General features: G+C 34.6%; 1 pseudogene across 1 annotated transcript; it reads left to right on the top strand.

Moving 5' to 3' along the window:
- Positions 1 to 10441: 10441 nt before the first annotated feature.
- LOC308492841 (large ribosomal subunit protein eL19-like) lies at positions 10442 to 10956 on the top strand (annotated as a pseudogene). Its single transcript has one exon. The product of its transcript is annotated as a large ribosomal subunit protein eL19-like (transcript).
- The last annotated feature ends 11059 nt before the right edge of the window (positions 10957 to 22015 follow it).

Genomic DNA, 22015 nt, shown 5'->3' on the forward strand with positions numbered 1-22015 from the left:
CGTAATTTTTTGAGGACCCTCCACACTGTCTTCCATAGCGGCTGCACCAGTCTGCATTCCCACCAACAGTGTATGAGGGTTCCTTTTTGCTATCATCAACGAGACAAATAGTAACAAGTGTTGGAGAAGCTTCCAGTTTCTTGTGATTAAGACTATGGCTGCTATAAATATTCACACACAGGTTTTTTTGTATGGACATATGTTTTAAAATCAGTCAGGTAATTATGGAGGATAATGAGTGCTGTATCTTATACTAAGTATGTTTTCCTGTTGCTTCACTTCCTCACCAGCAATTGATATTGTAAGGTTTTTGTACTTTAGCCATTCTAATAGGCATTTCTTGATAACTCATCCTTTGAATTTGCAGTTCCCTCAATCTGAATTATGTTGAGCATATTTTCATATGCTTATTTACCACCCATACATAAATTTTGCTGTTGTGTCTGTGCAGGTCTGTTATGTATTTTTAATTTTTACAGTTGTGTTTCAAGAGTTTATTGTATATTTTTGAAGACAAGTTTGTTATGTGATTTCCAAATATTTCTCCCAATAGTGACTTATCTTTTCATTCTCTTAACAATGTTTTTCACAGAGCAAAGGATTTAAATTTTAATTGTCCAAATCATCATTTTTTTCATTCATCAATTATGTTTTTGTTATTGTATCTAAAAAATTATCCCCAAACCCAAAGTCGCATAACTATTATCCTATGTATTCTATTAAAATGTTTACAGTTTTTCATTTTAAGTATATGGTCCATATGGCTTATTTTAGGATAAGATATGACCCATGTTAATTTTTATTTTTTCATATGGATGTCCAAGTGTTCCATCATCATTTATTGAAGATTTTCCTTTCTCTATTGAATTTCCTTTTTGCCTTTGTCACCCCCCCCCCAAAAAAAAGCGGTTAAATTTCTGGGTTTTCCATTCTGTTCCATTAATCTTTGCATCTATTATTTCCTCAATAAAATGTTATGTTGATTATTATTGCTTTATATTAAATCTTGTAATAAAGTAGTATGAGTCTTGCAACTTTTTTTTTTTCCTCAGTATTTTTTTTGGCTACGTTAAATCCTTATCTTTTCCATATACATTATAGATTCAAAATGGCCTACAAAATGGATTTTGATTGGTATTGCATTGGAGCTAGACTGGGTTAAGAAGAATTAAAGTCCTAACAATATTGAGTCATATGATTCACAGACATGAAGTCTCTCCATTTATTTAGTTATTTTATTGCTTAACAGTGTTTTATAGTTTTTCTCGCATACATCATGTACATACTTTGATTTATACCTCAGTATTGGGTATAAAAATGATATTAAAACAGTAATTTTCTACCTTTCAGATTTTCTTTGAAAATAATTATTTGTTTTGTCTAATCAGATAAAGGTATAGCCAGCCTAGAATAATCTATTTGAACTATGTGTTTCTTTTCCTTACTTCTTAATCAACAGCCAGTTGATAAGAGTACATGGCTGATTTATTCTGGAGGAAGTAGACTGTTGCTAGGCCTATTTTCCTTATTAATTATCAATCAATTGGATAGAGGTGACTCACATTAGGATCATATGTTTTTATTTTAATAACAATAATGTTTAAGACATAGATGCTGCTGAAGCAAAAATACTAATTCTTAGTTATTTTTACTTCTTTCCATTGATTACCTATTTCAGAATGTTTGAATTCAGTCACCTCTTGCTTTTTCTTTAAACCTGAACACATCCATCATTGAATCTATATTTATCAAAATATTTTTATATTTTTCAATAAAATTTATTGGGGTGACAATGGTAAGTAAAATTACACTTGTTTCAAGTGTACAATTCTGTGATATATCATTTACATATCACATTGTATATTCACCACCCAGAGTCATAAAATATTTTAAAAGATAGTAACTCTATTCCATATGACATAATCCAAGTTTGGATTTGTCACTTGTGATTTTTCTAATAGTATTTAACTTTAATTTTGTCCTTGTTGTCATTAAAAATTATTTTATAGCTTTAGAAGATCTAAGCACCCAAAGATATTTCAGGCTCTCACTTTCAGATATTAAAATAAAATAATTGGATGGGATGATCAAAGTCATATGTGAACCAGGAATTAAAAGGAAAATAAAAAATTTAATGACCAAGAAATTGGTCTTACCTTTTCATAATTCAAATCAGACATATTTGCTGTTCTTAAAATGACTTAATTCAAAGCTCTAAATAGGAAAATCACAAAGAAAAATTTTATTTTTCATTATGCAATAATTGTTTCTTCTCTGATAATAGGTTACAAAACTGCAGGTTTTTGGTTGTTTTTCCATTCATTTACTATATGAATTAAATAATAACAAGAATAATGTAAGCTTAAAGCCTAACAATGGGTCAGTATATTCACCAGGGAAAGCTGGAAGTTTTTATTTTATACATTTTTCCATAGCTCTGCAATTCGTCCACATAGAATGCAGCAATGCAGATAGAATTTAGGCAATGCAGATGGAGTGTATCCATTAGGATGTAGTCAAAAGCCATTCTACTTATAATCTAATGTGATTCTCACAGGGTTTTATTTTTAGGCTGTAGGCGCCTTCCGACCACTTTTGTTCAAGTCTTCTTTCAGCTTTATATCTGTTTTATGAGCTTTTCACTCCATTTTTGGAACAACTAATCTATTCTTATTTCCTTGTTGAAAACTGCTACTGAGGGAAATGAAACTGTTCACGAGCCAATAACTACACTTGTGGTCTCACTTTTCAATCTGTAAGTTGCATTGAACTAACTTTCATTTCCTAAGCCCAAGTTTGTTAAATGAATAAAATTACTTACCAGTGATGACTGAAATTGAGTTCCAAAGAAGTAAAATGACATAACTTATTTCTCAAAAATTATGTCTCAAAATCTGTTGGGAAAAAAATCAAATTATGTGTAAATGCTCACAATTAGATGTCTGAATTGTTTTGATATTAAATATTTTAAAGCAACTAGCAAAAATTGAATTACTCATGAGTCTGAAATTGACTTATGTTTCCCTTATCTCAGACTTAACACCAAAACCAAAATACTAAAAATGTAACGATTTCAGGCTGAGGACTCTATAAATATTTGGAAAATTAATTTATAGGAGTTAGGTGCCTCCATAGTAAGAGGTATTAATAATTTGAAACTTTTTGCCTTTAGTTATTACAGCAATTGTGTGTAATGCCATTGAGATTTTTGGCTGATAATTAAATATTATAAGTTAATACTCTTTTCCTGATACTTTTCTGATTCACTAAAACATCATTCAGACTATCTACAGATATAAATTCAATAAACTACTAGCAAACCACATAATTTAATGAGACTCTTACAATAATGTGGTAACTATATGATTCCAACATGAATATTCAGAAAGGATGGAATAATCAAAAACAAATCCATCTTATAGATGCAGCAATTACTTCATAATGAAACTACAGAGTCTTGAAGCATAAGAAAATGGCCCTCATAGTTAATGGTGATAATGAGTTTAATCACATCAGTTGAATGGCTTATAGAGAAGATAAACAAATTAGGAAATGTGTTTTAAAACGTACCAAGGAGACATACTGTTTTACTGAACATATAATTTAATTTTATAAGACTTTTGAAATTAGTGTTTGGAAAGATAAAATAGGTATTTATGACTAGACCTTCCCCAGAACAGGATTTCCAAAAGGGCAACACTTCTTTCTAATAGATTTTAATTTCCTATATTTCCAAGGCTGTTATACAGAACATTGCCATACCGAAGAAACTGTGGACACAGAGCCCTTTTCATACTCATTTTAATGTTGATGTTAAGTATGATTAGCATTAAGTAATCGTGGTCAATGTCTTAAAGTCTAAACTAAAACACAGAAGTCAATTCAATTGGATTCAAACATTCAACTAGAGGGAAAAGGCATTTCTAAAGAACATTCTGTGTATTAAAATTAAAGACTATTAGAAAAGTCACAAGTGAATGTTTCATGGATCTCCTTTATCAGATTGAAAACACTTCCATCTGATTCTAGTTTGCATAACATTTGTTATCATGAACAGTGTTTAGTTTGGAGAATACATTTTCTGCAGCTATTGAGAAAATTATTTGATATTCTTTACTTGTACGAGTATAATATAATTATTTACATTGATTGCTTTTCAAATGCTACTCGACCTTGCATTCCTACAATGAAACTCAATGGCATGAGTTACTTCCTTTTTATTTTTAATTAGTGCATTTCACTTCTGAAACTATTAAGAAATGTGTGTCTATGTTTATCAAATATATTATTTGGTAATTTGCCTATCTTGTAAATTTGCTTGGGGAGTTTGGAGTCATGGTTCTGTTGGTATCTAAATATAAGTCTGGGTTTGTTTCTGCCTCTAATAATTTCTGAAAGAATTTATATAGGATTGTTCTTATTTTCTCCTTAAGTATTTGATAGGATTTATTATAAAGTCAATCAACCCTTGGCTAGATATTTCTATTTTCTTTTGTTTTCAATTATACTTGAGTTCAATATTATTTTATATTAGTTTTGGGTTATTTCTATTTTCAAGTAACTTGTTTTGGCCTCAATGTGTGTTTTTTTATAGTTTGGTTGTTGTTGTTATTGTTTTAATTTCATGTTTTCCATTCTTACCTCAGTGATTTCCTTCTTTCTATTTACTCTTGGTTTAATGTGCTCTTTTTTATAGTTTCTTAATATGGAAGTTAAGATAATTAATTTTATACTTTTATTATTTTTTCCTAAGATGGACATTTAAGGCTAGGATATCATTAAATGAATTCCACAATTGTTTTTTTACATGCTGCATTTATTTAATGTGTTATAATGTTTTCTTATTTTCTTATTATTTTAAATATGAATCACATTTATAAATGAGTTGCTTAATTTCAAAACATATTGAGATTAGTTTTATTTACTAATTTAATTTCATTGTGTTTAAAGATCATACTCTGCATGATTTTGGTCCTTTGAAGTTTATTGAGACTCATTTTATGACTCATCATAAGGTCTATCTGGGTGAATATTTTGTGGGTACATCTAAAGAGTTGGAATACTCCCATTTGGGAATATAGTAGTCTGTAATTATCAGTGATGTAAACTGGTTGACAGTGCTATTAAAACCTTATTTATACATTTTTTCCTGTTGTTCTATCAGTTACTTTGAGATGAGTATTAAAATCTCCAACTGTTACCATGGATTTTCCTATTACTCTTTTTAATTTTGTTAGTTTTGTTTTATACAATTTGAAAGTGTTTACTAGATACATATACATTTAGGATTAGTCTGTTTTTTTGTTTGTTTCTTTTACTTTTTTCAGATATCTTTTTTTATTATTACCTTTATTGGGGTGACATTGGTCAATAAAATTATATAGGTTTCAAGTGCACAATTCTATATACATCATCTATATGTTGTATTTTGTGTTCACCACCCAAAGTCAAATTTCCTTCCATCAATATATATTTGACCCCCTTTACCCTCTTCTACCTCCCTCTCTTGCCCTTACCCTCTGGTAACCACTAAACTGTTGTCTGTGTCTATGAGTTTTTGATTGTTTGTTTGTCTTGTTCATTTGTTGCTTTCAGGTTTATATCCCACATGTGTGTGAAATCATATAATTCTCGACTTTTTCTGTCAATTTTGCTTAGCATGATAATCTTAAGGTCTATCCATGTTGTCACAAATGGCAGTATTTCACCTTTTCTTATGGCAGAGTATATATGCCACATCTTCTTTATCCAATCATCTATCAGAGGATACTTTGGTTGTTTCCATGTCTTGGACACCATAATTAAAGTTGTAATGAACATAGGGGTACATATATCTTTATGGATAAATGCTTTCAGATTTTGGGGGGGTAGATACCAATAAGAGGGATTGCTAGGTCATATGATAATTCTATTCCAATTTGGGGGAACTTCCAAACTGTTTTCCATAGTGGCTGTATCAAATTACATTCCCACCAGTTGTGTATGAGGGTTCGTTTTTCACTGCAGCTTCTCCAACACTTGTTATTACTTGTCTCATTGATAATCACTATTCTAATAGGTGTGAGGTAGTATCTCATTGTCATTTGGATTTGCATTTTCTTATACCTTGTGAAGATGTGCATCTTTTCGTATATCTATTGACCATTTGTATATCTTCTTGGGAGAAGTGTCTGTTCAGATCTTCTGCCCTTTTAAAAATTGGATTGTTTGTTTTCTTTATTGTTGAGTTATTATATATTTTGGATATTAGCATTTTATTGGAGGTGTTGTTTGCAAATATTTTTATTTTTTTGCCATTCAGTTGGTTGCCTCTTTGTTTTGTTGATGGCTTATTTTGCTGCTTCGTCTTAATTGACTTTCTAGATAAACCTTTTCCAGTGATTTTTAATGGTTGCTCTAGATAATGAAATATACATCTTTAACTTATCATCATCATTTCAATACATCATCATTTCAATATTACAATACATGGACCTTATAGCAAAAAGTAAAATTCCATTTATCTCTGACATGCACTTGATTTCCTATCTTTTAAGTCTGAATATATATTATAAACCCCATAAATTCACGTTTATGTTTTTTAAAAATTTTTGTTGTTATTTTTAATTTTTATTATTTTATATGATTGATAACCTTTAAAATAATTTTAAAATGTGTTTTCATATAAAGATATATATGAAATATTTAATTAAACTATTTACTCCATATTTAATCTTCTAGTGCATTTCATTTCTTTTTGGGATCCCAGTTCATATAAGAAATTCATGTTTGTAATTTCACTTAATTCTATAATAAGCCATGTCTTCCAAATTCACTAAATTAAAATAATCACATCAATATACCACTAAAATCTTAACTATATCTCTTTTTTGCTATTTCAAAAATAATTTAGTTTATTTAAAAAACATCACTTCACTTCATGAAGTAAAATAATGGGAACTGTGGCTATATTCTTGGATACTCACCAAGGTTTAAGAGCTTGAGGAGTGTGGAAAAGCAGACACATGTCTATGAATGTTTTTTTCTAGGTAATTTTGTGATCCTAGCCTGTATTTTCTGCATTGGTTAAGGGGTTGGACTTCTGGACAGAATGTACGCATAGGGGAAATGTACAGATTGAGTGTAAGTATGGAGTTGAATGGGAAAGGGTATTACATGTATTTGTTAAATAGAGAAAAAGGTCATTTTAATAAAACTTATTCAGTATGCAAAATATAGAAAATAAGCAGGCTGCAAAAGTTTGGTCTTAAAGCTGGTGCAGCAGAACATACTGTGTCTGCGGCCCTAACTGAGCTGTCTGTCTGTCATTTTTGCCTGCATACAGCCTTTCTAGACAAGATGACAGAGTCCGTTATCAAGATAGAATACAGAGAAGGTCTGATATAACTGAAATTATGTTTATCACCTCTTAAACATAAAGGACATATTTGGGGAGGAAGAGGAAGACTCAGGTAAAAAAAAACTGCTTAAAATGAAAGCCATGCAATAGGGAGCCCCACATTTTACCACAAATCACACTGAAGGTTAGGCCAATATGTTCTGGCATTTTCACAGGTGCAAAATAGGCAAGTTGAGACTATATATAGAAAGACTTTTATGTATTAATTAAGCAAAGTGCTAAATATTCCTTATCACCTTTTCACCTGTCTCCACTCTGTTATGAGAATCAGGAGTCTGATCTCCATGGTTTTTTCAACTCAACTATTTGGCCTTCTGGCTTCTACTTGAGTAAAACATATGCAAACTACTAGCAGGGTATCAGACTGAGAAGGGGAAGAAGTGGGGGTATTAATTTTCATAGTGTCCTCCCTGGATCTTCAGGTGGGCAGTGGTTCAGTGCATTTACTTAAAGCTCCATGTCCAGTCCAAGAGTTGACCGTTATATCTATAATTGTGTCTGGATTCTTATAACCACTCCCTCTCTTTGTCCTTTGAAAGAACTTTTGAAACTTGAAGTTGAATACTAAAGAACCCATCATAAAACATACTCATATGAATACTGAGAGAAATAAACCTTAAAGGATTTTATGTTTACAATTTTGTCTTCCATTTCTATTTTTCTCTAATCATGTAAGATTCTTTAAAAGTCATGAGTTTTTAAAAACAATTTTTTGTACACACCTGTGAGAAGATCAAACATTACTTCTCATTTCTACCATATACTATGTTCGTAAGTGAAAAGGAAGTCATGTGAGGTTCTATGTGTATAAACCTAACTCTAAGATACTTGTACAAAAATTTAGAAAAGGAAATACGCCATCAACACCAACTCATTGAGTATTATACTTAAGTAATTTTGTCTAATTTGGAACTAAATGTGTGCACTTTTCCAGTGTAAAATAATTTCTGCATTTGTCTCACCACTCTTCAATTATAGGAGCAGTTAGGGTAAAAAACACATTTTTAAAGATTATATACCTTTTGCCTGAAATGAATTTCAGGCACATACCAACCAGGAAGAAGGAAGCACTTACAAGATGACATTCCCTTCATGAGGGGGATGGTAATCTCTCAAGGAACTACCCCAGCCAAATTAAAAAAAGACAAGGAATCTAAAAAAAAATAATAAAAATGAAGAGACATGTAATAGAGTGATAAGTAAAAATGACCAGAAAACATTTTTAAAAGTGAAATTATGCTATCAAATAGAATCTGATTATTAATTCAGACTCATATAAATAATAGATCTTAACCAGTACCAGGCTGTACCAAATAAATTTAAGAATAGGATAATCAAGGCACTCTGACAAAGCAAAGCATCACGGGGCTCCCCAGAATCCTTCAGCCATTAGATATGCATCTCTAGCCCAGAAGAGATGCGGCCTGTAAGTGAGCTTTACGAGGTTCCTCACACAGTGAGGAGCCCTACATTCTAAAACATCTCAATTTTATACTGTGTGGAACTGTAAATGTCAAGTGATATTCTCCAGGGATTCATGCCTCATTGAACCATAGGTCATGGGTCTTATTTACTAGATATCTTCTTTTAGCCAGGAGCATTTTACTATGAGCATTTCAGATATAGAGTATCTTTATCTTAGCAAAGATCATTAAACTATTTACTTGGAAGTCCAATTGACAGAAAGATTAGACTGGGTGCTGTGCCTTCTTATTTTATTTCCCTAGACATACTCCTTTGGTAGAGGAGTTCAGCTGCTTTAACTCCTTCCTCCTGGGATATAAAATAAAATGTATTAAGAATTGGGAATGAAAAGATTCTTCTTTAACTAGAAAAAAAAATTAATGGCGTAACGTTCCAACTCTATGGATCCAGTTATACTACTTTGTTAGAAAGAGAATAATATTTATAAAACAGGACACTGTAATATGAGATTCTTTTGCTCAGAGCAAAAAACTTATATACAAAACATGGAGTGCTTAAAGTTATAAATCAGTATGTAATCCTGTAAATATTTAAAATGTAAAATCAGGGTCCCAGATCCAGATAAGATAAAGGAGACACATACCACTTCTTATCTCCCACTGAACTCAACTGTGAAAACTGGACAGAATGTAGGAACAGCTATTTGAGGACTGAAAAGAAAATGTGCGCAGTGAGAAGTTTGCCATTAGCCTCCTCTGGCATCTTCTGGCCTGAAGTCAATACAACTCAAAACCCAGAAATGAGCAGGTAGATAGAGTGAGAACCTCACTAGTCCCGGCTTAAGGAGTAATAAAAAGAAAATCTACAATTTTTATTTCACTATCACTGCCTTATTTACCATATCACTATATCTATAGTGGAAGACAGTCAGTGTTCTCTTTAAAAACAATAGTTACAAAAGCAAACAAAAACAAAACAAACAAGCAAACAAACAAAAACCTCGAAGAAGCCATTCCAGCAAAAGAAACATAAATTGAGTTGGATACAAAATAGTTTAGGCAAATACCGAAAACAGTATATATTTTCTCCACTAAATAATTAACTGGAAAATCAAAACATGCATGCAACGTGGGGCTCTTCTTGTGTTTCCTTCTATCAAGCCTCTGAAAAAAACAGACATAAGCGATAATGAGTTGTGTACGTGTGTGTGGGGGGGGTGTCTGTGTGTGTTTCTAAGCATGTGCTCATGTATTAGGGAAATAAAAAGAAAACAAAGAAAATATTTGTCATATCTGGGCAAAAAAAAAAAAAAACAATGCTTTTTTTCTGTAAAGAAAGTAGAAATATCACCATTTGATAATCACCATCACACCCCAGGCCTAGCTTAGAAAACAGAGAAGAGGAAAGTATTTCAGTGGAAGAAATGAAGAAAGAAAAATATGACATAAAAATAGGATATTTTACCATAAGGGTCTAGAGAAGAGCTAAAAATTAAAGATATATGCTTTTAAACATTAGTGTTCATTTTCTTTTCAACTTCCACTTAGGAAGCAGAAAGCTGGAAACAACATCACTCTAATCAATATCCCAAGGCAAAGGCATCAAATCTATCTAACCATGGACCCCAATGAAACCAATGAAATCGCCAATGCCAACTCCCCCAGCAGATTCGGAAGCTGATCAAAGATGGGCTGATCATCCGGAAGCCTGTGACTGTCCATTCCCGAGCTCGATGCCGAAAAAACACTTTGGCCCGTAGGAAAGGCAGGCATATGGGCATAGGTAAGCGAAAGGGTACTGCCAATGCTCGAATGCCTGAGAAGGTAACCTGGATGAGAAGGATGAGAATTCTTCGCCGACTGCTCAGAAGATACCGTGAATCTAAGAAGATTGACCGCCACATGTATCACAGGCCTGTACCTGAAAATGAAGGGTAACGTGTTCAAAAACAAGCGGATTCTCATGGAACACATCCACAAGCTGAAGGCAGACAAGGCTCGCAAGAAGCTTCTTGCTGACCAGGCTGAGGCCCGTAGGTCTAAGACCAAGGAAGCACGCAAGCGCCGTGAAGAGCGACTCCAAGAAGGAAAATCATCAAGACTCTGTCCAAGGAAGAAGAGACCAAGAAATAAAGCTCCATCTCTTTTACCAGTACATAGTGGCCTGTACTTAAACTCAGCTTTTCTATCCATTGTCCAGTGTATGGATCGATCATTCAATAAAATAGCTTTCATCTGCCTTAAAAAAAAAAAAAAATCTATCTAACCATAGTTTTTCATGACACCATCAGATACCTGAAGTCACAGCATGTGATGGACTGAATTGTGGCGCCCACCCCAATTCATATATTGAAGCTGGGATCCCCAGTATGATGGTATTTGAAGATGGGGCCTTTGGAAGATAATTTTCATTGAGGTCATACTGAGATAATGCCCTAATCAGGAGAGGCACCAGAGAGCTCACCCTCTTTCAGTCATGTGAGGACACAGTGAAAAGGCAGCCTTTTACAAGCTAGGAAGAGAGTCATTCCCAGAAAGCAATCATGCTGGCACCTGAATCTTGGAATTTTATCCTTCAGAACTGTGGTTCTGGTGTTCAAGCTGTTTCTCAGGCTGAATGAAACAAGTTAAGCCTGGGTGCCCTACGAGAACTTCTCTACAATTACTTAATCCAAAACTCTGAGGCATAATAACATGGTGTATAGTTTGTTAACACGTATAAATATGCTTCATGAAGATTGAATTTGGGAACTCTAGTCAATTATTTTGTAGGCTTCACCACTAACTTAATTTTGTCCAGTCTAATGATTGTTCTGTAACTCATTCTTTTCTGGGTTACAAATAATTAAATAGCTTTATGAAAATATACATGGGCATTTGTGATATAATTTTTCTAATAAGATTATTGTATTACAAAAATGTGTGTTTCAATAAAGGAAATGCACTGAACTCCAAACTCATAAAACGTCCTATACTTAAAAAGTTGTAGTTTTTCTCAAAAGTGTTTTTGTCGGCACTAGTATATGTTCATATTTTGTTTACCAATATAGCTCCTTGAGATTTAGAGAGTTCCAAATGAACAAAAAAATTACCGTGAGTTTTGTAGTTATTTTCACATAGTAAACAGGATTTCTGAAGATAAATCAAATCGACAACTTGGAAACCTATGTACAAAAATTATACTTTTGATACGTTGAACCCGATTTTAAAAGCAATTTTTTTGTTACCCGATGTTCTATTTTGCTAGTTTAGCCTTAGTTTTAATCATGTGGTGCATCATTGGGCGCTAGGGATAGGGATGACTCAGGGATCTCACCTTTGCCGGTGACAGGGGATCTGCAATGATCTGGGACCCAAAGGGACAACGAATATTTTTTAATTTATTGGGAAAACAATTGATAGTGAAATTACATAAATTTCAGGTGTACAATTCTGTATCACATCATCTATAAATCCCATTGTGTGTTCACCACCCAGAGTCAGTTCTCCTTCTATCACCATATATTTGATCCCCCTGACCCTCATCTCCCTCCCCCACCCCCTTTACCCTCTGGTAACCACTAAACTATTGTCTGTGTCTACGAGTTTTTCTTTCTCATTTGTCTTGTTCTTTTGTTGTTTTTGGTTTATATACCACATATCAGTGAAATCATAGGGTTCTCTGCTTTTTCTATCTGACTTATTTCGCTTAGCATTATACTCTCAAGATCCATCCATGTTGTCACAAATGTTCCTATATCATCTTTCCTTACCGCCAAATAGTATTCCATTGTGTATATATACCACAATTTCTTTATCCATTCATCTATCGAAGGACATTTTGGTTGTTTCCATGTCTTGGCCACCGTAAACAAAGCTGCAGTGAACATTGGAGCACACGTGTCTTTATGGATAAATGTTTTCAGATTTTTTGGGTAGATACCCAGGAGAGGGATTGCTGGATCATATGGTAATTCTATTAGTAATTTTTTGAGGAACCTCCACACTGCCTTCCATAGCGGCTGCACCAGTCTGCATTCCCACCAACAGTGTATGAGGGTTCCTTTTTCTCCACAGCCTCTCCAACACTTGTTAATATTTGTCTTGTTGATGAAAGCCATTCTGACTGGGGTGAGGTGATAGCTCATTGTGGTTTTCATTTGCATTTCTCTGATGATTAGTGATGTTGAGCATTTTTTCATATCTCTATTTGCCATTTGTATGCCCTCTTTGGAGAAATGTCTCTTCAGGTCCTCTGCCCATTTTTCAATTGGGTTGTTTGTTGTTTTGTTGTTGAGTTTCATGAGTTCCTTGTATATTTTAGATATTAGCCCCTTATCAGAGGAACTGTTTGCAAAAATCTTCTCCCACTCATTTGGTTGCCTCTTTATTTTGTCAATGGTTTCTTTTGCTGTGCAGAAGCTTTTAAGTTTCATATAGTCCCATCCATTTATTTTAGCTTTTACTTCCATTGCCTTTGGAGTCAAATTCATAAAATGCTCTTTGAACCCAAGGTCCATAAGTTCAGTACCTATGTTTTCTTCTATGCAGTTTATTGTGTCAGGTCTTATGCTTAAGTCTTTGGTTCATTTTGAATTAATTTTGGTACATGGTGACAGATAGCAGTCCAGTTTCATTCTTTTGCCCGTGGCTATCCAATTTTCCCAGCTCCATTTATTGAAGAGGCTGTCTTTCCTCCATTGTATCTTTTTAGCTTCTTTGTCAAAAATTATCTGTCCATAGTTATGTGGTTTTATTTCTGGGTTCTCAATTCTATTCCATTCTATTTCTGAGATTTCATTGTTAGTATGTAGGAATGCAAAGGATTTTTGTACATTGACTTTGTAGCCAACAACTTTACTGTATTCTTGATTATTTTTAATAGCTTTTTGGTGGAGTCTTTAGGGTTTTCTATATATAGCATCATGTCATCTGCAAAGAGTAACAATTTAACTTCTTCATTCCCAATTTGGATGCCTTTTATTTTTTTCTCTTGCCTGATTGCTCTGGCAAGGACTTCCAACACTATGTTGAAAAGCAGAGGTGATAGGGGACAACCTTGTCGTGTTCCTGAATGTAGAGCAAAGGGCTTCCGTTTTTCACCATTAATTATGAGATTAGCTGAGGGCTTGTCATATATGGCCTTTATTATGTTAAGGTATTTTCCTTCTATACCTATTTTATTAAGTGTTTTAATCATAAATGGATGTTGTATCTTGTCAAATGCTTTTTCTGCATCAATTGATATAATTATATGATTTTTGTCTTTTATTTTGTTTCTGTGATGTATCACATTGATGGATTTGCGGATGTTGAACCATCCTTGTGCCTCAGGCATGAACCCCACTTGGTCGTGGTGAGTAGTCTTTTTAATGCATTGTTGTATTCTATTTGCTAGAATTTTGTTTAGGATTTTTGCATCTGTATTCATCAGAGAAATTGGTCTGTAGTTTTCTCTTTTTTTGTTGTCCTTACCAGGTTTTGGTATCAGGGTAATGTTGGCATCATAAAATAAGTTAGGGAGTACTGACTCTTCTTCAATTTTTTGGAAGAGTTTGAGCAGGATTGGTATTAGATCCTGTTTGAAGGTTTGGTAGAATTCACTAGTGAAGCCCGGACTTTTGCTTTTGGGGAGGTTTTGCATGACTGATTCAATTTCGTTACTGGTGATCGGTCTGTTTAGATTTTCCAGTTCTTCATGGTTCAGCCTTGGAAGGCTATATGTTTCTAAGAACTTGTCCATTTCTTCTAGGTTATTGAATTTGGTGGCATATAGTCCTTCATAGTATTCTTGGATAATCCTTTGTATTTCTGTGCTGTCCTTGATAACTTCCCCTTTTTCATTTCCGATTTTGTTAATTAGTGTCTTCTCTCTTCTTATCTTAGTGAGTCTAGCCAAGGGTTTGTCAATTTTGTTAATCTTTTGAAAGAACCAGCTCTTTGTCACATTAATTTTTTCTATTGTCATTTTGTTCTCTCTTTCATTTAGTTCTGCTCTGATGTTTGGTATTTCCTTTCTTCTGCTGACCTTGGGTTTCAGTTGTTCTTCTTTTTCTAGTTCTTTAAGGTGTAAATGAGGTTATTTATTTGGGATTTTTCTTGTTTCTTGAGATAGGCCTGTAATGATATAAAATTCCCTTTTAAAACTGCTTTCACTGCAACCCAAAAATTTTGGTAGGATGTATTTTCATTGTCATTTGTTTCTATGTATCTTTTGATCTCTCCTCTAATTTCTTCTTTGACCCAGTCGTTCTTTAAAAGTTCTTTAAAAGTTGTTTAATCTCCATGTATTTGTGTTTTTTCCTGCTTTCTTTTTGCAGTTGATATCCCATTTCAAAGCCTTGTGATCAGAGAATATGCTTGGTATGATTTCAATCTTCTTAAATTTGCTGAGGCTGATTTTATGTCCCAAAATATGGTCTATCCTTGAGAATGTTCCATGTACACTAGAAAAGAATGTATAGTCTGTTGTTTTAGGATGAAGTACTCTATAAATGTCAATTGTGTCCATTTCATCTAATGTGTCACTTAGGGCTGCTATTTCATTATTTATTTTCTGTTTGGATGATCTATCCATAGTTGTCAATGATGTATTTAAGTCCCCTAGTATAATTGTGTTTTGGTCAATTTCTCCGTAGTTGCTTGGTTTATTTTGGTGCTCCCTGATTGGGGCCATAAATATTGATGACTGTTATGTCTTCTTGTTGTATAGTCCCCTTTACCATTATGAAATGTCCATCTTTGTCTCTTGTTATCTTTTTCACCCTGAAGTCTGTTTCATCTGATATCATTATGGCTACACCTGATTTTCTCTGGGTACCATTTGCTTGGAGTGTCAATTTCCATCCTTTCACTTTGAGTCTGTTCTTGTCCTTATAGTGAGATGTGTCTCTTGGAGACAGCATATGGTTGGGTTTAGTTTTTTGATCCAATCTGCTACTCTGTGCCTTTTTATTGGTGAATTCAGGCCATTTACATTTAGGGTGATTATTGATATGTGAGGATTTTCTGTCATTCTATCTTTAGTTTTCAGGTAAGGCCGTGTCTCCATTGTTTCTTTGCCTTTTTGTTGTTGTCTATTATTTCTTTGTGGTGGTATTCTATGATGTTTCTTTTCTTCTAGTTGTGATGGCTGAGCCTGTAGGATGGCAGGGTTTACCAAGCTGCCTCCAGGGGCTGAAAGCTTTCATTCTGTATGAATGATAGGGAGAAGGGTCTAGGTAGGCTTTTGAGTTGTCCGCTGCAGTTGTTCCCTGGCTCTCCTACATCTGCATTGTGTGGGAGTCTTTCTTTAGTCTCCTGTCCTGTTACAAAGTTCAAGGTCTTAGACTTTAGTGTAGATCCCCCTTGTTTCTGATGGTATAAGGTCTGTATACTCTCAGGCTAGCCCATATTCAGCTTTGAGCAATTTATTCACTATTTTAGTTGAATTATTCTTGCCAGTTTGCGTAGCACTCAGAGCGTGCCTTGAGGAACCAGAGCTCACATTTTGCATCTCTCCTCGGTGGTGTCTCTCTCAAAATTTCAGGTTAGTTGATTGTGCAGTATCTCAGCACAAACTGCCATTGTGAAATACCATAGACAGGTATTAAGCTCCAAATATGCTCTATTTCACCCTTTCCACACACAGCAGATAGCACTCTGCAGTGTTTTCCAACACCAACAAAGGATTCCCCAGTTCTTTAGACCCCCACTGGGTGTCCTACAGTTCAGTTCAATTCAATTCTGACACTAACGACCTCCACAGGTTTCAGTCGATAAGACTGCCCTCACTTCATGTACCAGTCATAATTAATGGGTGCCTGGCTTACCCACACTTCTGTCCAACTTAGCTACCAAGTCAGGTTGTTCCCCAAGCCCTCCCTAACTTTCAGATTTGATAATTGGTTACGAAGACTCACAGAAGTCAAGAAGACAGTTCACTTATGTTTCCTGGTTCATTATCAAAGATAGAACTCAGTAACCGTGGTGTGTGTTGGTTTCAAATGAATACAAATCCACTTGTTTATGACAATGACAAAGAACTTGGTTTTTTCAATAAAGTTATTTTGATGTAAGAATGAAGTAAGTTGTGTCAAGGTGTCATCATCTCCTCTGTCATCCTTGATAAGCACTCAGAGCTTCGCTGCTGAGGGTCCCACTGGGGGCTTATAGATAAGAACATGTGGAACAGCCACTATGACAAGGGGACACTCAGGCTATAAATACAGAGAAATTGTGAGAACAATTCAAGAGTTTCAATCTGACCTGAAAAACTCTGAAGATCTTGAGACACTTGCTCGTGCCATGGCCAAGGTGTGTCTGATTGGCAGTGGTGCTAAACCTTGAGGCAGTCTCAGGAAGAGAAGGGACATCTGTTTCTACCTTAGTGAGGTACTGCCATAGGCAGTGGTGAGAGCCACACAGTGCTTCTGATATGGTCCCCACGGGCCTCCTCGAGTGCCCACCATCACCTGCCTTCTCTCCCTAGCATTGTGCTCTAGCAACAAGAGACTTTCTTTTTTGCACTGGCACCTGAAAGTCTGCTCCAGGTCAGTGCAAGCTGTGTCTCCTAAGTGCCTACTGGTATAACAGGTACCCCTCAAATTAAATTTGGACTTCATTCCTTTCATCTCCCCTTGCCTACAACAGTGTGATTTATCAGTCATTTGTTTATGTTATTTCTGTATTGGCTTATTAAGGGATGTTATCCTATATGCTATTGGCTTGTGAAAATCCCGCAGTGAACCCATGTCAGATAAATTGCTGTCAAAGACAAAACCAGTCAATGAGCAGAATTTTACTGCAAAAAAAAGTCAAACGGAACAGATCCATAGGATAAAGTAAATTGGTGTGTCTGTGTATGTCTGTGTGTGTGTGTGTATGTGTGTGTGTGTGTGTGTGTAGAGAGATTCCATGACCTCTCTAGGTGTGTCACCTCCCAGCACCTAGATGTGTTCACCAATCCAGAAGTTCTCCAAATCTCATTGTTGGAAAATTTTTATACAGTTCAATCTCTAACTCCCCTCCCTTTTCCGGTGAAGTCTGCTGAGTGGCGCTAAAAGTTCTAACTCCCTCATCACTTGGTCTTTCTTGTGACTAGCCTGAGTCTTAGGCTATCTAGGAACCCCACCCTATGTCACTTCATTAAATAAGCTCACCTGATCATTGATGGGGCTCATTATGAAAAACAAAAGGCTCCTGTCACTTAAGAAATTCCAAGGATTTTAGAAGCCCTGTGCCAGGAATCAGACACAAAGGCCAAATATATATATCTTACTATACTTCTCATCCCCTTGTAAGTCTCTCAAATGCTTATTGAGATCATACACAAAGCCTAAACCAGCACTCTCACAAGATCGATATTTGAACATTTGATATAAAAACTGGGATATTTATCATAATATTTATTATCTCCATACAACCCCGCATCACAGGAACATACAAAGGGTGCCAAAAAGATGTGCACATATTTTAAGAAAGGAAAAAAATTATTACAATTGAAATACTCAGTATATACCAGCATATACCAATAACAAAAGATGAATACAAATCACGTTTGACTTCTGCAATTACAAGAGGTGCTCAAAGTGGTTACCATCAGCGTCCAGATATTTCTGATTACGGCACACAACTGTCTGAGCAATGTTGACCAAAGTGTCCACATGTATACATTTTTTTGGCACCCCCAGTGTATAGACCTTAGTACACACACACACACACACACACACACACACACACACAATTTTTAAGTGATGGAGGTTGAGCTTTCAGCCATTGTGGCCATGTGATCTCTGCATGTGCATTGTTTTTTTTTTTTATTTTTTGTTCGTAACACAAAATCAAATAAGAATATGTTTTATGCATGTCTTCAGTACGTACTGAATATGTAAATAAATGAATAATTAATCCCTTAACTAATGAAATCATTCCTTCTCCTGAAATTAGGGCATCTGTTTTTCTTTCAAAGGAGGTTTACAATAAGATTTATAAAGTTCTTATTAAAAAATACATTAATAAGAACTTGAGGATTAATTTAAAAATATCTATGGTTGATCAGGTATATATTTCATTTATGCAAATTATCTTTATTAAATGTTAAAAATAATTACTGCATGATAAGATAGAGATTCAGTTATTGTATATTTTATAGAAAGCCCAGTTGGAAAAATATTAGAAATAATTCCAAAATTTGCCTCTATATTAATCTTCATGGCAGTTGCTAATGAGATATCTTCCACAAATAGCCTGGAAATCTGAATGAGTGCAAAAAAAAGGTGGGGGGGAATTACTTGATAAATGCAATTACAAAAGAATAGATCTTTGAATAAAAGTACAAAGTAGATATCCATGGCTAGCAGTACAATTCTTCTTGTGCTGAAAGGACCTGTCTTTGCAATAATTAAAAGACTATGATGATTGGCATCAGAAATGGGGCTGGCTCAAGCTACTTGGAGTTATTTGCTGGCCTCTAAGATGCATTTATACGACCACCAACTCACTCACTCACCTTCTTAAGACAGAGCAAGTCATTTTAGCACCTTTTTATTCAACAGACTGTTGACTGTAAACAAAAAGTCAGCCAGATATTTCTCCAGCAAAATGTTTTTTTTTCAGGATCAACAAGGAATTGCAATCTAGAACATACAACCATGGACGGCCAAGTACAAGTTTGCTAAAACAAACAGGAAGCTCTTTTAAAGAAAAAAAGGAAGTTGGGAAGAGGGATTACAAAGAGTTCTCCATTGTGCTTTGTTATCAGCGTAGGGTGTGAGAGCTCCCCCTTTTGGCCTCCCCATGTCACTCTAAATGAGGTTCCTGTTTATTAATTTTTTTAGAAGAGCAATATCTAAATGAATCAGTGTTTAGTAACATGAGCCAACTCAAGAGCTCTCAGGGCAGAAGGGCAAGCTAGGAAATAACACTTTCTAACAGAATCAGAGGGAAAGTAACCATTAGGTGGGAGATATCCTAACACAATATTGCAAAATCTCCACCTGGCGAACAGAATAGTCAATTTAAAAACAATGAAAAATGCTGATATTACCCCTCATTGGTTAATGATTCTAGTATGACTGGAAGGCTAAGCTTCCTTAATTGAATATTATAACATTAAAATCATATATTTGCATACAAATTATGACTTGCGCTGGCTGAGTATTGTAGCCATCAACTAACCGCCTTATTTCCTGTAGCTGGCAATGACTTATCTAAAGAGTTTTCAAAGAATTGCCTTTGTTTTCAGCTAACTTAGTGCCCTAATTTCCATTTATGTCAAATTTATATATTTATGTTATGACACTTAGTTGAAGGTAATCTTTTAATACAAATAAGTATCATTTCTCTAAGACAAATAAAAATTCACCCTGAAAAACAATGATATAAATGGTCATCATTATTAGAGAAAATAAGGAAAAGAAACTGTCAGAGAAATTATTACATTCAATTTTTTTAAAAGTTTATCAATATCCCACTACATGCAAGATGCTGGATAAAGCCATTCTAAATTAGATTCACTCTTTCTAATATTCCTTTGTGCCTCTAAATTTACTTTTTCTTGAGCAAACCTCAAATGTATTATTCAATATAGTATAACAAATTGACAAAGGAAGCATCAATTCCTGGGATACCTGCTGTTTATACTGTTAAAAAAAAAAGAACTGATGCAGTGTCTATTCTGATTTATTAAAGTTTTGTGAGAAAAGTAACTTCATAGTAGATTTTCATATTCCCTTTGATAAAAGACTTTGTTTTATTTTCACACATTTTAACAGAATCTTCAGTCAATTAATTATTGTGTGAGAAGTGCTTCCCTGATACATAAAAGTAAGAAGAAGAAAGGTGTACTATGTTTATATGTCATCCTTTACAAAACTCATGACTTAAACTCTGATTTGCTAAGCATTTTATTTCAAGTGTGTTTTTCTATGAGGTGATCATTCGAGGAGCAGTTTTTTAATACCACCTGTCAAATGCTCACTAGGTTGACTGCTTCCTTCCTCCACTCTGTCTGCCCAAGATGTCAGCAGAAGAAAAATAAATGAGAGGATATGTGGATGTAGAGAGCTCTCTCAGATTTAGGTGACAATGAAATAGTGAATATCAAACCTTCAGTTTTCCAAAGGTCAATAATAAAGAAACTCAAAACAGCAGAAACAGTACAGGGTGAGATAAGATACTGAGGGACACTGAAAAGGGAATCATATCACCTTGGCCACTCTACTAGAGCTAGAAGAGCTGGGGTATGAGAATGAAACACTTGCTGTGCAAAACTGTGATTAAGCTCCACCATTCCGGTACCTTGTTTTCCTGGAGTGTGAAAGATAGATTTTCTTCACTAACATTAGCCCTTTTGTATTCAATACAGAAAAATGGCATTCTGAACAGCAACTGCCAGCTGATTTTAGGGATTATAAATGAATACATTTTATAATTCTATAAGTGTAAAGTTTTTTAAATGTATCTTTAAAAATGATGTAGCTATGTGTCATTTAACATTTAAATCAGCGTCTCTTGGCACGATAAGTAAATAATGAAATATCTGAGGTTGTCATTGTGCTTTCAGTATTTAAAATGGATTACCTGATTTTATAATACTTTGAGAAAAAAAGTATCAATGATATTTAGAATGATTTCACACACCTAAAAGTGAATAAAAAGGAAATGACTTGAGATAATCGTCAACTTAAAAGAAACAAGAACAAAAAAGAACATGAAACCAACTCTGCCAAATATGACACCCAAATCACAATTCAGAAAGTACATTAGACTTTCTGTCAAGATGGCTCAGTTCCGACTCACAGGCAGCGATCCTTTACCGAGCAGCTCCACAGCCACCTCATAAAGGCCTGTATCTCTCTGCTGAGTCCCTGCATTCTCACCAACGTCAGTGCATCTAATTTAGATGCCTCTGCTGTGGTTGGAGAGAAGGAGGGTCATATAATCCTGCAGTAGTGTGGGTACGCAGGTTCTGTCATTGACACAGAAGGAGAGGGAAGCAGGGCTGGGAACTACTTTTTCCCCTTTCCTTCTGTGAACAGTATGAGAAATATCTCTAAAAAGGTTAGGCAAGTTAGCTTGGAAACACTGTAAAAGATTAAATGTCTTGCTCTTTCTCTCCACTTTGCAGATTAAAACCCATCTACTGCCTCTTTGGCAACAACTTGTCTATGAAATTCAATTCTGTACTTTCTCCAGAGAAATACAAGCACTAACTGGATCTTTATTGAGAAGT

The sequence above is a fragment of the Rhinolophus hipposideros genome (assembly GCF_964194185.1).
Source record: "Rhinolophus hipposideros genome assembly, chromosome: 25".
Classification (NCBI taxonomy): Eukaryota; Metazoa; Chordata; class Mammalia; order Chiroptera; family Rhinolophidae; genus Rhinolophus; species Rhinolophus hipposideros.